Source organism: Petaurus breviceps, unplaced genomic scaffold (genome assembly GCF_028583685.1).
Source record: "Petaurus breviceps papuanus isolate PSGF00001 unplaced genomic scaffold, PetGlider_PUasm1.0 175, whole genome shotgun sequence".
In the NCBI taxonomy this organism is placed as follows: Eukaryota; Metazoa; Chordata; class Mammalia; order Diprotodontia; family Petauridae; genus Petaurus; species Petaurus breviceps.
Window position 1 is genome coordinate 66,334,817 of NW_027185764.1, and position 15,004 is coordinate 66,349,820.

Here is a 15,004-nt window from a genome sequence, read left to right on the forward strand (position 1 = left end):
AGAAGAGTACATGTCAGTGAGCAAGGTGTAAGAGTTTGGGGACTGGGGTGGAGGGTGAGGTGCAGCTAGGTGGAACAGTGAATAGAGCACCAGACCTGGAGTCAGGAAGACCTGAGTTCAAATCTGACCTCAGACACTTGACATACTTACTAGCTGTGTGACCTTGGGCAAGTCACTTAACAGTAATTGCCTTGCCTTTCCCCATCCAAAAAAAAAAAGTTCAGTAATTAGGTTATGAATGCCAAACAGATCATTTTGTATTTATTTGCTCATAGTGGCAATAGGGAACCACTAGAGTCCACTGAGTAGGGATTAGGGTGACATGATCAGACGTGCAATTTAGGAAAATAACTTTAGTGACTGAATAAAATATGGATTGGTGGGGAGATACTTGAGACAGGCAGAACCACCCATAGGCTATTTTAGTAATCAAGGCATAATTAGATAATGAGGGCCTACACTAGAGTGTGTTTATGAGTGTGTGTGTGTGTGTGTGTGAGAGAGAGTTTATTTCTTCACAGGAGGATTTATTTTCTTTTTTATTTTCTTTCCCTGTTGTCTTTCTGTCTGTCTATCTGTCAAAGAAAGTCATTACCATCTCTTAAATTTATAACCTTAGGGAGCTGGTGACCACTGAGAGGTCAATCAACTATCTTGGGATCATAAAGTGAACCTGTGTCAGAAGTAGGACTTGAAACCAGATCTCCCTAGCTCTGAGACCAGCTCCCTAGCCACTAAACCACTAAAGCAAGCTGCCTTACATACATAATTATATACATGCATACAGATCATCTACATGCATAAATTTATATACATTTGCATATAAATATAAACATCCATCAAAGTCATTGATTTTCCAGGTAAAAGTGAGTGAGACTCACTGCAGATCACCACATTCAAGGCAAGTCATTAAACCCAGGTATAACCAAATTCTCACTATATTCAGATCCTTTTCAATGGTGTTTCAATGTGCTTCAAAAATCTGGAGATACATGGCATAAGGAGGTGCCAGAAGAGGTCAGGAAGAAATCTGAGGTGGAGTGCCAAGGACAAGGGATTCCATCTATCCACCACACATATTTCTTCATCATCTGGATGGCCAATGTTTAATTCTGGTATCCAGAAATAAAAAAAAAGTCCCAAGAATACTTTAATCTCTACTCCAGTGGATGATTCTGTGTCAGCAACTCTGTGGCAGAAGAATGTCTCCTGGTCTTCAGATGCTGGGATTCAGCCACCACCACATAGAGTGTGGGGCAATTGGTTAGGTGAGGAACCTTACCACATAGACTATTTTTGTCTTAGTAGAAAACAAAGCCAACCCACAGAAAGACAGTAAAGTCCAAAAGATATTATGAATCATTCCTGTTTATGGAGCCAGCATTCTCATGGACTGACATTCTGTCAGCTTTATTCAATCCTATAGATTCTCAGCGATTGGGTCAGGGGTTAGCCTTAGAATTTCATAGGATTTCAGAGTTGAAAGAGACCTCACAGGTCATTTAGTTTAATCCAAGTGTCAATAAAAATCCTATCTATAACATACATGATGAATGGTCATCCAGGTTTTTCTTGAAGCCCTTCAATGTGGGGAAATCTACTACCTTTTGTGGCTGTCTATTTCACTTTTGTGTAGCTCTAACAGGAATTATTTTCCTGATATCAAGTCTAAATTTACTTTTTTGCTACTTCCATCAATTGTTCCTAGTTCTGTCCTCTGGGGCAAGGAGTACCAATCTAATCACTCTTCCCTGCTGTAGTCTTTCAAATATCTAAAAATTGCTATATAATCTTCTTGAGACTTTTTTCCTCCAAGGTAAGCATACTCATTCCCATCAACTGATTCTTATATGGCAAGAAATTGGGGTCCTTTACAATATTAATTGTTCTCCTCAAGACAATTTCCAGTTTATCAATGTGTTTGGTAAAGTAATAACAGATTAATGCTGTGTAGATCAACTGGGGCTCTATATCTTCCAGTGAAATGTCTCAATTCTATGTTCAACCATGTTGTTGTTTGGTCATTCCAGTTGTGTTCAACTTTTCATGACCCCATTTGGGATTTCTTTGGCAAAAATACTGGAGTGGTTTGCCATTTTCTCCTCCAATTCATTTTATAAGAGAAGAAACTGAGGTGAACAAACTTAAGTGACTTGCCCAAGGTCACACAGTTAGTAAGTGTTTGAGGTTGGATTTGAACTCATGTCTTCCTGACTCCAGTTTGGCATTCTATCCACTAGACCACCTAGTTGCCTCTCATCTATTACCAATGTCTGTTGCATTTGCCTTTCTAATATCTTTCTTGTAAGAGCTTGGCCTCTTTAGACCCCAACCTGGAGCCCTTTGGAAAATAGCTTAAAAGATATGTTTGGTTCTTATCTAGGTTCACCTGAGAAGGGATAAGAAAGGGACTCAATGGTGTAAGATATTGGTCTATGTATATAATAATAGGAATATTGTTTTAAAAACAACTTTGAGCAAATGAGTCATTTTGGATATTACAAATATCCAGATTAACTACAAAGGAGACATGAAGGAAGATGCTATCTGCATCTAGAAAAAGAACTGATAAAGTATGTATAGAATGAAAAAAAAGATACTCTATGTACAAGTTAGATTATATATAGGACAACTACTTTTTTCTCTTACTACAAAAGAAATGATTAAAACACAAAGATTCATAAGTGTGCATTGACAAAGACTTTAAACATCATAAAGTAATTATAATTCCTATTATGCTATCCTGAGAAGTTGAATTTAAAAATATTTAAAAATAGAGTCCTTAGTAGAACAGTCAAATAGACATTTTACTTTCACTATGGCTTTATACTATCTGAACAGCTTCTTCAAAGTCTATGGCTTACTTTCAAGGAACCCAAGATTTGGGTTCCTTCTATTAGCCATTTTCTCTAAGAAGGGTATAGTTGCAGAAAATTGCTCTGCTTCCATTTGTCTCCAGCCAAGAGACTTAGGATCTCCTAACTTCTCAAACTCTTGAACTTACCTCCAAGGCTGATAGTAACCAGCTCATGGTTGTTGTTTGGTCACCTATGCTGAAGGAAAGAAATACATTGCAGAAGAGGTGGCTAGCATTGTGAAATCACAGCCTGGACTCACCTAGATGTGTATACGCTCTAACATTATGTGACAGCAGTCACCATAGATGTTATGGGGAAAGGCACCTCCCCCTCACTCCACATGAAATCCAAGAGATAACTTCAGAGAGACATGCTTCACCCTCAACAGAAGGGAAAAGAGTGAAAGTAGAAATTGTCCCTCCTTCTAGTCTACTGAATAGGCAGCTCTTCCTGACTCAGTGACTAATCCTCTTTTGGAAGGTCTCCCTCCTAGTGCTGCCATCATGGAGTTCAAGGGATTACACTGTCCTCCCAAAGCACCAAATCCTTCAGCACTGAACTGTACCGAAAGCTAGCCACTATACAAGTGGCTTTCAAGATGTGACCATGTTCCACATGACATGCTGTAACTAGAGTCCATTGAAGATGGAGGAAGTGTAGTTCATGATTACCCTGTCACACTAAGCGTAGGTACCCAGAATTAAACACAATACTCCAGATGTAGTCTAAGCTGGGCTGAGTACAGCAGGAATATAACCTTCTTATTTCTAGATACTAGTCCTTTCAAGGCAGTCCAAGACTGTACTAAGTTCAGTATTAGTTTTTAAGGAAACTTTCAACTAATATACATTGTTCTACTCTCTACCTCCAAATCCAGTAATCATAGTATATCTTAAATTTGTCCAGACTCCTGCCTGTCACTGCCAGTAGTTATCTGGGGAAAGGTACGTGATTACGGCTCATTCTAGACTGACTTTTCATGAATTAACAATCCTTATTACTTAAAATATTGTCCTTTTCACTTGTTCTAAATTAATCTGGATTCTTGTCATAACAGTTGCAAACCTGTTTCATCATTGAATCAAAGAGCTAACTTGATTCAGTTTTAAAGAGCATTAGATGCATGGACGTGGCAGTACATGCTGTAATTCCTGCTATTGGGGAGGTTAAGGTTTGATTTAAGGATGTCTGAGCTGTAACAAGCCAAAGCTAATCTGGTATCTCCACTGTCTGGCACCAATATGGTGAGCTCCTAGGTATGGGGAACCACCAAAGAGGGGAAGAGTTGGTTCAGGTCAGAAAAAGAGCAGGTCAAAGTTCATTATATTCTATTGTCTATAAGCAATATACCAGTTAGAATAAGGGTTAAAGAATAGGGGTTAAGAATAAGGGTTAAAGAAATCTAAGCCTGAAATACATAATAAATATTTTTGTTACTTTTTAGCAGTTATTACATTTGTTTCTTTGGGTATTTTCTTTTTAATATTTTGAAGGAAAGTAGAAATCTTTTTCTACCTTTAGGAAAGCTGTATCCAGAAATAATACCTCGTGTCAACAGTCCACACCTAGGAATAAACAAACTATCTAATGGGACTGAGATGGTAGCGACAAGGGTGGGGCTTCCTTGTATAAAGAGTCTATTTTATATTTATTTGAAACCTTTTTTTTCCCCCACTGACCAAGTTCATGATTTCATTGGTATAGGGAGTATCCAGGAAGGAAATTTCCTTTTCCAATGAAGATTTCTACCTGATTTGCAATTTATGGTCTTAGGGAGTTGTCTGAGGGCACTGAAGTGTTATTCAGTCAGAGCCATATATCCAATATTGGTCAGAAGTGGGATTTTAACCTGGTCTTCCTAACTCTGAGGACAGTTCTCTATATACAACTCCTCCATGCCTGTAATCATTCATTTAGTTTAATGGTTTTAATACATTCCCCACTAGTAACACTTCTCCCTTCTTTTTTTTCTTTTTTTTTCCTTGTTTTTTTGGAGGGGGGCAGGCAGGGCCACTGGGGTTAAGCGACTCTCCCAAGGTCACACAGCTAGTAAGTATGTCAAGTGTCTGAGGCTGAATTTGAACTCAGGTCCTCCTGACTCCCTGGCTGGTGCTCCATTTGCTGTACCACCTAGCTACCCCCCCCCACCTTATTTTATTCTTAAAGAAAAAAGAGTGAGATGATAGTCTGTTTCTTTCCATGACTCCTGTCTGTTTGTCTCAACCTGGTTTTAGATGATTTGAAGAGCATAGGCACGATGGCTTATCATTTATTATGTGAACTACTCTTAATTTCTCTCAAGCAAGGCCATCTTTGACCAACCCACCTGAGTTCTGAATGTTTTCAAGATACTTCCCTAATTGGGCCCAGCACAAGAGTTCATATTCTGTTTTAATTAAGATAAGAGGAGACCTGTTGCAGTTTCTGAGAACAGTCAGGAAGTTTCAAGTCCCACCTGAGACAAAATACTGATTGTGTGACTCTGGGTAAGTTACCTAACTTTTCAGTATATCAGGCAACTCTGCAAGCCTTAAGAGAAACTGAGGGCTTGTTCTGCCCAGGAGTTCCATAAACTAGTGAAATCACAAGTTTAACTCTTTCCCTATCTGTGGATTGAAGGTACTAGGAAAAAAACCCAAAACCTCAGACATGTCTTCAAAGGAAGAGATAGGTAAGCAAAAGGTACATTGATTAGAACACTTACCGTAGCAGAGAGATTCTGTCATCAGTGTGAAGGATCCTTAGATAGGCATATGGGCATCTTTTAATGTACCAGCAGCAGAAAGGCTCCCAAATGACTGAGCCAAAGTATTCAAGGATGAAAGGAGGCTTTCCCAGTGTCTAGGGACCCCTGGTTGCTGTAGCTGTTACTCCTTCATCCTTCTTTTGCTTCCCACTCACTTTCTCTTTGCTACTTCCCTAGGATCTTCTAGTGATTTTGTCATCCAGAAGTCCAATGCTCCTCTACGATCTTCCTTTAGACTTTCTCTGAATCACTGGTTCATTTATTCTAGGGATGTTTTCCTCTTGGCACAGTCCTTATTGAGGTCAGGTTGGTTATCTTTTTGGCACCTAAACATTCCCCCAGCATACACATTCAAAGAAAAATGAACTAGACCTTTCTTTACCTTTGACTCCTCTGGCCCCTTTGTTTACCATGACTCAGTCCACCGCTTGTGACCCTGGGACTGTGGTTGGTAAGGACAAGGAAGGCAAAAAAGTTGTAATTTTAAATTTTTAAAAGGTTGTGTCTCTGGTTGCCAGTCCTTAAACATCACCTCCTGCCCTCCATGATAGATACACTGCAGGCTATGGAAGCAGGATCCAATTGTAAGGATGCTTTTTTTACCCAAGAAGATAAGGCTGTAAAGATGTATTCTAGGGTAAATATATGATATAATAGAGTCCTTTTCAAAGTTGTCATTTTAAAGTAACATTTAGTTGTTATTTTGAAATAAATAAACTTGGTTAATTTTTATTTCTTTAGTTTGACAAATAAAAATAATATCCTTTTTGATTGAGTTTGCAACAAATACTTGTTGTTAAAAAATACCCTTTTTGAATACACTAATGAAAATTGGTTTGCATACCTAGGAGAGCCTTAGAAGTTAATCAAAACATACATCAATGTCTAAAGTAGAAAGTGATTAAAAGTAATTGGGGAGAGTTTTTATTGGGAACAAGTTGGAATATGGCCTGTGATGAAAGTGCAATCCATATGAAAACTTTATTTACTACCCAAAAGGGATCTTTGATAAGCAATGTGATATGCAATGCAATTCTACTTATTAAGTAGAAAAGATCTCTGGTTCATCTGAGTCCAGGGGTTATGTCTGTGTAATGGTAATGTCATTTTGAATTTGAAGATCCCTTTTGTGTTGCCAAAGTAGCAGGTACTTAGCACTTGGTAATTGATCAAGCCTTTGTTGGGGAAACAGAACGTATGAACTCCTATTTCCTGTTACTGATGTAACAGGAAGGGGTTGGCTGAAACAGGAAGTAGCTAATGCTGTGTATATAAGAAAAGCCCCAGAGAGGCATCTCAGAATTTCCTTGAGACCAAGATCTGATGGCAGAGCAGCTACAGAAGAATAGAGAACTGAGCCAGAATTTCCTGGGAGCTTGTGGTGGTGAAGCTTCTTCTGGACAAGAGCCTGGAACCCAGGAGCCCAGGAACCAGAAGCCCAGAGCCCAGGTGACTGAAGCATGACTGGGATGCTGAGACTTTGTTTGTGGCTTAGTTGAGCCTTGAATTCCCTGGAGCAGCAAGTGAAGGATCTGACATGGACCAGACCCTGTGAACTTCAGTGTGAAGCAGGACCTGCCCAGAGAGCTGCTCAAGGAACTGGGAGCTGCCTGCCATTGAACCCAGGTGACAGTCTGGTGAATCCAGGTAGAATCTGGGACTGTGGAAGGGTTTCCAGGGAACCTGAGAACTGGCCCCAAGTCAAGATGAAAAGACCTCTCCTTGGGTACTGAGTAATTATGGAATTATAGTTTACTAGTGACCTAAGGGGTGGAGGGCTTTGTGTATGATACTTAGTAAGACTTTGCTGAATAAGTGACTGAGTTAATCAAGACTTTGCCCCAAAGAGTGGAAGACTTTGGCTATTGTACTTTGAGATATCCTTACTGATAAGTGACTGATTGAGTTAATCAAGACTTTGCCCCATGAGTGGAAGACTTTGACTATGTACTTTGAGACTATATTGTGATACTGACTGCGTTAACTCAAGATTTTGCCCCAAGAGTGGAAGACTTTGATTATGTTCTTTGAGACTACTGATAAGTGACTGATTGAGTCACTTAAGAGTAACTATTTTACTTTGAGACTTTGTTGTGAATATTATATTGTGATTTTCTGTGATAAGTTGTAGCATTGTGAATGCTGTACCTAGATTCTCTGTGAAAGTTTTGCTTTGATTTGTTATGGAATAAATAGGGTGTTCACTATACTGTGTAATCAGAACCTTAACAGCTGTTCACAGTAGCATTCTTCTGGAAAGCTTCTGTGCATGGCATTACAGTCTGACCTGGATTAACATCTTTTTCACCCAAAGTCAAAGGAATGGAAGGAAAGGAAGCAGTCCTTATTAAACACTTACTATGTGCTGGGTTAGGACAGCTAGATGATGCTACAGTTCCAGACCTGAAGTCAGGAAGACTCATCTTCCTGAGTTCAAATCTGGTTTCAGAAACTTATTAGCTGCGTGACCCTGGGTAAGTCATTTAACCCTGTTTGCCTCAGCTCCTTACCTGTAAAATGAACCAGAGAAGGAAATGGCAAACTGCTCCATTATCTCTGCCAAGAAAACCTCAAATGGGGTCACAGAGAGTTGGACATGACTAAAATGACAACAGTGGCTAGGTATTTTGCTAAGTGCTTTACAAACATCTCATTTGATCCTCACAACAACCCTGGGAGATAGGTGCTATTATCACCCCTATTTAATAGAGAAGGCAGACACGGGTTAAGTGATTTGCCCATAGTCACATAGCTGGTAAGTGTCTTAGGTTAGATTTGAACTCATGTCTTCCTGAGTCTATGTCCAGCACTCTATCCACTGAGCCACCAGCAATGCTAATATCAGAAATTATATAAAAACCATGAAAGCAACAAGAATAGTTGCAGGGAAGCTAAAATTGATGTCCCAGTGGACATATATTAAAGCTCATGCATTTTATTCACAGTAGTGTACTACTTTATTTGTTTTTATTTTCTGTACAATTCTAACTCATTTACTGGTGACTGAGATATGAGATAAACAGATTGGAGTGGGAGAGAGAAGCTGCCAGAGACAGGTAGTCCACTGACAACAGTGAGAAGGGATAGCTGATAGTCTCAAAGTAAAGGAGGAGATATAAAAGCAGATATACAAAGAAAGACAAGAAAAAATAAATACAGCAATACGGAACTATTCAGCACAGAGGCAAATAGTGCAACATACCCCTGCAGATCTGGAAGGAATTACCATATGACAGCATAGTAATTAGGATTTTCAAAGTGCTGACCCTGAATTACCTAGAAAAGGTTAATAGTATACTGTTTTGGGAGGCAGTATATTCAAGAAATATTGCCATGTTAAATAATTTAAGATGTTAAAAAATGGAGCTTTATGAGTAAAGAATCTAATATTGGGGAAGTTTAGCTACCCAGAAGGTCAACTAAGTGGTGAAGTGGATAGAGTATTGGTCTTAGTTTGGATCAGGAAGATTTGTCTTCATGAGTTCAAATCCTGTCACAGACACTTATTAACTGATAACTATGGGCAAGTATTTAGTCTCCTTATCTGTAAAATGAGCTGGGGAAAGAAATGGCAAATGATTCTAGTATCTTTGCCAAGAAAACCCCAAATGGGGTTACCAAGAGTCAGAAGTGACTGAAATGACTAGAGAAGAACAACAAATTAACTGTCCAAAACAGTTCATTGCTTGATATTAAAGTATTTACTATAGAATGCAAATTCTTTAGAATAAGTGAGATACACATTGTTTTCAAGAGAGCAATTCTTCACCTGGTACCTGGATAGTTATTATTTTTTGAGTATGCATATTTTATTTGAGTGTTTTCTTTTTCCTTTGTATTCCTATAGACATCTTTATGTTTTATGCAACTGGATAATATTCTGAAAAAAGAAAAGACTCAATAAATATAAACTTCTGATTAAACTGACTATTGGAGACCTGACTTCTAATCCTCATTTTGTCATTAACTCTCTGTGTGACTTTAAGCAGGTTATTTCATTGCATGGATCTCATAAATGAGGATAATCTAGCTGATGGGCCTAAGGCCTCTTATGAGTTAAAATGTTGAGATTCTAATTTTTATTAAAATATACTGCAGCTTTTGTATCCTGTCACGAAGGGCTCAACTTCACCTTGGGTACTTCTAACATCTCTGGCCCTAATTCAAGTGATCTAGGACTATCTATATTTGACATTCCTAAAGAGGGCTTTTCTTGGGAGCATACAGTTGTACCCAGCTTGAAAGGAGTTATTTGGACACAATAAAAGCATATAGGTGTTCACACTTCACAAAGGGTTTATAGAGTATTAATATGTTCTGTGATGGACAAGTGTTAGAACAGTTGTTCAAATTAAAAAGCATTTATTGGGGCAGCTAGGTGGCCCAGTGAATACAGCACTGGCCCTGGAGTCAGAAGAACCTTAGTTCAAAGCCGGCCTCAGACACTTGAAACACTAGCTGTGTGACCTTCAGCATCAGCCTTGACTTCTCAAACAACAACAACAAAAAACAAAACAAAAGAAAACACCCCCCCCCCCAAAGCATTTAAGTGCTAAGTATGTGCCAGGTGCTGTGATAAATGCTGACAAAGAAAGATAAAAATAATCCCTGCTCTCAAGGAATGACTCTTCCTCTTACATATTCCTATGTACAAACATATGTATAGTTATAGGTAGAGGTACCAAACCTCACTAAGATTTTTGAGGTACCTAGTATATAGGCAGTTAGTTGTTGAACTTGATAAATTGGGAGCCTTGAAGTCAGGAAGATCTCACTGAATTAAAATATTAGTACCCCAGGCAAGTCACTTAGCTTTTCTCAGTCTCAGTTTCCTCATTTGTAACATGGGGAAACCCTGGAAAACAGGGTTATTGTAAGGGCCAAATGATTAAGGGTAAAAACATATGTAAACTACTTTGCAAACCTGAGATAAATATTAGTAATTAATATTATTATAATAACTATTAGAAGCCACAGAGAGAATACACCATTGTAATTCCTAAAGAAGGAATGTCTAGGGGCAGCTAGGTGGCACAATGAATAGAGCACTGGCCCTGAAGTCAGGAGGATTTGAGTTCCAATCTAGCCTCAGACACTTGATACTTAACTAGCTGTGTGACCTTGGGCAAGTCACTTAACCCCAATTGCCTTGCCTTCTCCCCTCCAAAAAAAAGTATGTCTTTTCGGTTGATTTGGCCCATCTAAGCTCAATAGTTAAGATTCAGTTCTTATTTGTAATCATTTATGAGAAGTGGTCCTGAACTATATAGTCTGTATGAGATTGGGTCTCCTTACACAGTGGTCACTTGATAAATTCTGATTAATTTAGGTGTTTGCAAGGTCAAATTCAGATCTTCAAGGCAAACAGTGATATATGATGAAATGCTCACAAATACTAACCTGCTTGTGAGGAAGCAGCAGTAAACAGCAAGCATACACAAAATCTTTTTTGCTCAAATGGCAGTAGGGATCTAGTCATTCTTTATATTTTTTTGTGGAAATGTCTTAGTACTTACCTTCCATCCACCAGTAATTGACAGTCATCTCTCAAGCTGGACAGGAGATCATGACATATCAGTAATAGAAGTTACAAATGTTGGCAGGCTGGAACTGAGAGTGGTTGAAATAGGGGGAAGGTGGGAATGGAGACAGTGGGGGAGGAGAAGAAAGGAAAGGAAAACAAAACTTGACCCCATTCCTTTCACTCCTCTCCAGTGCCTCAGTGAAGAGATCTCATTTGCCAAACTTGGTTTATTTCAACCATAATTGTCCTCTCAGCAGCCAGAGCATCTGACACTGATAAATTGAAAACAGTCAACTAGAGCCATTAAGAAGGGTCAGCAGCAAAGTCCTGAACTCAGGTCTCAGATTCAAATGCATGTCTCGGATGACAGGAATAATACAGACTTCAGGGGAAGAATGACACCCCTTATTAATGAAATGAGAAGTTTCAAGTGACATGTGTGAGAAATAAGGAGAAAGGATTTCACAGGAACTCCAAAAATTTCAGATTGGGTCATATTTTCAGGGAAGGCACAAATACCTTTCATGATTCCACCTTTGCATATTTAAATGATGGATGTACTACTACTAGCAAAGATGATCATGTGAAAATGCCCTGGTGCTCTTGGGGGAAAACATTAGGAAAGATGAAAAACAATGCCAGATGAAGCAATGATTCAATAAAACCAAAAGGAAACACTAATAACTACCCAAGGCTGCTCTGAGATCCTTCAGGGATGCTTCAAGTCATGAGATCTTTGGTGAAGAGAGCCTGAAGTTAGTGGGATCTTGAACAGCTAGTAAGAGATGTGTCTGGGGATGAAGCAACTCCTAGGAGGTGACTACCTAAGGAGACAGAGGAGTGCAGGTGAATGAACATTCTGGGGCTCTCTGGTAGGCCTGAGACAAATATGGTTTCTGATATTCAGATGGAAGTAAAGGGATGGAGAGGGACAAAGGCGCCTTAAGCAGTCCACAATATAGGAATGTTCAGGAGGCCTGAAATTGCCATCATCTTTTATATTTGATTAAGGGACCCTACAGGGAATAAAATCACTCCCCTGTCAATGATTATTCAAGGAAAAAGAAACAGGAATAGACTCCTGGGCAGTTCTTGCCTCAGGGTCCTCTAGGAAGAAAGTCTAAAGCCTGCCAGACATCCATCATTCTGTCATAGCAGAATCAGGGGACTAAAGCCAAATCTTGGTGGGTGATTGTGCAAGGCTGAAACAGAGACAGGGATGAGACTAGATTGATCTTATGTTGGACTACCTAGAAATGGAAGCAAATGCCAGGGATGATCTCAATTACCTGTCCTAGTCCATGGTTATGGGAGAAGACAGGGAGAGGGACCAGGACCTAGTTACATCAACCATCTAATACTGTGTTAGGAGAGTAGCTCAAGGTAGAGCCAATAAAATGCTAATAGAACAAAAATGCAATACTATCCAAATTAATTCATCTGTTCAGTTCCATACAAATTAAATGACCAGAAAGTAACCTTAAAAAACTAGATCAAATAATAATGCAATTCAGCTAGAGGAGCAAAAAGTCAAGATTCTCAAAGGAAACAAAGGGGAAAAATGTCTCACCAGTCTGACACAGTACACTCAAACTACCTTCATTTAAGTTCTTCCCATCAGATTTAATTTTTTGCCTATGTTAAATTATTACATCTGTCATATGAGATGATAAAACAGGGAACAACTTAGCACTAACTTGCTTATCTCTTTATGCTCTATTGTCAACTAGTTAGCAGAGGAGAGGGTCTTAAAGTCATAGATTACAAGATAAGTACATTTTGGTGGAAGAAGGGAGTTGAGAGAAGTCCAGTTCTTTGGGGCCACAGTGGAGCACCAGACAGGAGCCAGAAAATTTCAGTAGCCAGAAATAGTGTGAGGAAAAACTCAAACTAACAATTCTTGTGTCTGGGATGAGGAATACAAAACAGTCTGGAGAGAGGAACCTGAAAAGTGTTTTTGTAGATGTAATTTTTTTTTAACTTAAAACTTCAACCAACATGAATATTACAATATACAAAGAAGTGAAAAGAAGTTTGTATATGTAACTCCTGGCTCAAAGGGTCATTTGCATAAAACTCTCCTCATTAGTGAAGTTTAATTACTTAATGCTGAGTAATTGCCTGCCTTCCTGAGGGTCAGAGTTGGTGAGTGCTAGAAAGAAAATACATCCTAGTCTTCTAGTTTTGAGAGAGAAAACTCAAGTACCAGATTCTCTTCAGGTCCCTGGAGGGAGAGAAAGATTCTGGGAAGAAACCAACCCATAGAGGAGCCAGCACATCGATCATGTTGTCTTCTTCCCACACTTGACATGAAAAACTTTAAAAGTCAAACAAAGGAGTTTATATTTTATTCTAAATACAAAAGGTAGTCATTGAATCTTCTTAAGGAGGAGATTAACCTTCTATAGTCATATCAGTTTCGAAGCTGTGTGTAGGATGGATTGGAGTTTGGAAAGTTCAATTTGGAGGTTGTTGAAGTAGTCCAGGTGAGAAGTGTTAAGGGCATGTGAACTGGGAATTTTAAAAGCAGAGGAACACCAAGGAAGTTTTGAAGAACCAACCACATTTTTCAACTGATTGGATATGGAAGATGAAGGAAAAGCAAAAGTTCTGGATGACTCAGGGAGTTGTGAGCTTATGTCACTTGAAGGAGTGTGTCAACAGATAGGAAAGAGGAAATGTTTGGTGTAGGTAGATATGAATGAATTTTCTGTCCATCCATCCCCTCTCTCAGGAATTGGAATGCTTTCCCATTTGGCAGCTATCATATTAATTTTTTAATTGATTTATTTATTTTTAGTTTTCAACATTCATTTCCACAACATTTTGACTTCCACATTTTCTCTCCATCTCTCCCCTCCCCCACCTCAAGATGGTATGCATTCTGATTATTCCTTTTCCCAGTCTGCCCTCCCTTCTATCACATCCTCTTTTTATCCCTTTCCCCCTTATTTTTTTGTAGGGCAAGATAGATTTCTCTACCCTATTGCCTGTATATCTTATTTCCCAGTTGCATGTAAAAGCAATTTTTAACATTTGTTTTTAAAACTTTAAGTTACAAATTCTCTCCTTTCTTCCCTGTCCACCCACCCTCATTGAGAAGGCAAGCAATTCAACAGAGGTTATACATATGTAGTTATGCAAAACACTTCCATAATAGTCATCCTGTGAAAGACTAGCTATATTTCCCTCAGTCCTATCCTGCCCCTGCCCACTTATCCTATTTTCTCCTTTTACACTGTCCCTTTTCAAAAGTGTTTGCTTCTTACTGCCCCCTCCCCCAATCTGCCCTCCCTTCTACCATCCTCCCTCCCATTATCTCCTTCTCCCTTTACTTTCCTAGAGGGTTAGATATCCAATTGAGTGCGTGTGTTATTCCTTTCTTAAGCCAAATCTGATGAGAGTAAGGTTCACTCATTCCCTCTCATCTCTCTTCCCCTCCATTGTGAAACCTTTTTCTTGCCTCTTTTATGTTATATAATTTACCCCCTTCCATCTCTCCCTTTCTCCTTCTTCCAATATATTCCTCTCTCACCCTTTAATTTTATTTTTTAGATGTCATCCCTTCATATTCAACTCATCCTGTGCCATCTATCATTTATCTACCTTTCTTTCTTTCTTTCTTTCTTTCTTTCTTTCTTTCTTTCTTTCTTTCTTTCTTTCTTTCTTTCTTTCTTCCTTCCTTCCTTCCTTCCTTTCTTTCTTTCTTTCTTTCTTTCTTTCTTTCTTTCTTTCTTTCTTTCTTTCTTTCTTTCTTTCTTTCTTTCTTTCTTTCTTTCTTTCTTTCTTTCTTTCTTTCTTTCTTTCTTTCTTTCTTTCTTTCTTCCTTTCTTCCTTTCTTCCTTTCTGGAATGAGTAGAGAGTTTAAAACCAGAT